This window comes from Mustela nivalis, assembly GCF_964662115.1.
Source record: "Mustela nivalis genome assembly, chromosome: 1".
Classification (NCBI taxonomy): domain Eukaryota; kingdom Metazoa; phylum Chordata; class Mammalia; order Carnivora; family Mustelidae; genus Mustela; species Mustela nivalis.
In genome coordinates this window covers 62,689,604-62,690,892 of record NC_139020.1, presented here as the reverse complement: position 1 = coordinate 62,690,892, position 1,289 = coordinate 62,689,604, and positions in this window count along the sequence as shown.

Here is a 1,289-nt window from a genome sequence, read left to right as displayed (position 1 = left end):
ATTTCCTGAGCTCTTCCTTTCTCTGCTTGCCAACCTGAGTTCAAAGGCCCCTAGGGAAAAACCACAAGAATGCAAGCACAGAATTTCCAAGTGTTTCAGGGAGTCAACATGGTTTTCTGAGCTGTGTGTTCTGTTCCTCGCTTGTACAAAAGAGCCTATGGAAAGCCAGTCAATATACTTAATTTTCTTTGTCTATAAAGTGGGGTCACAGTGCTGGCCTTTGTCTTAAAAGATCACTGTGATATGTGGTATGTTCCACCCTAGAGAACAAAGCTCATGCTGGAGAAGAGCTGCATTATTACTTACACTTGGTGCCTGAGCTGAGCTGCTGGGCAGTGGTCTGAGGGAAGAACACAAGGTAATGAGGCCGTGGCTGGCTGTGATGACCAGAGCCCTAATGAGATTTCCTGCAATGAACACACATCCAGCATTTTGTTTTATTTCACTTTAATTGAAAGCTTAGGAAACGCTTCATGCTTCATAAACGTTCTGTTATTTTCAGATCAATCTACTATACTGGAAAACTTAATAAACAAATAGATAATGGCCCCGCTGAGTTGTTCAGCATTTCTTACGCGCATCTCACCAGCTTCATGCTTTGCCCGCAGAATCTCGTCTCCTGCTTTTTGTTGTTGCTGTTGGTTCTTTTTCTGACATTAATAATTTTAGAAGAAATGGTCTGCTGCTGAAAGGCAAAGGCTACAACTCCCTTCTGCACTACTTTCTATTTGGCTGGTTTTGGAGTCATATGTCATGTCCCCTGATTCACACCTTTTTCCCCCAAAAAATAAATAGCCTGGACAGGACTGTTTTCTACATTCATTTGTGGGTTTTCTTTTTTTCTAGTTTGTTTTTGTTTTTAATGAAAGCAATGCACATATTCTTGGAAATCTCTGCCTCCAAGCACATGTGTGATATGTCTTTCTCGTTAGTTATATTCAACCGGGCCAGTGTGGGTGGCAGGGGAGCTGTGACTAACAGAAGGCCAACTGCTAGGTATGTTAGGCTCCTGCTGTGGTGTCTGCCCTACCTTGCTCCCTCTATGTTTCCTACCTTGAAAGTTTGAAAATAAAAGGAAATGGATCAAATGCACAAAAATGGCTTGCCAGTGATAAGGCTGACTGTACGTTAGAAGATCTCAAATAATTATGCTTTCATTCCAATCAGAGAGAATTAGTGATGAACTCTAGCTGTTTTTTCAGTCTCAAAACCCCAGGAAGGGAAATTCCTAGGGTGGGAGAGGACATAATGATTCCTTGGGTGTAAGAACTAATTTTTTTTTTAATTTA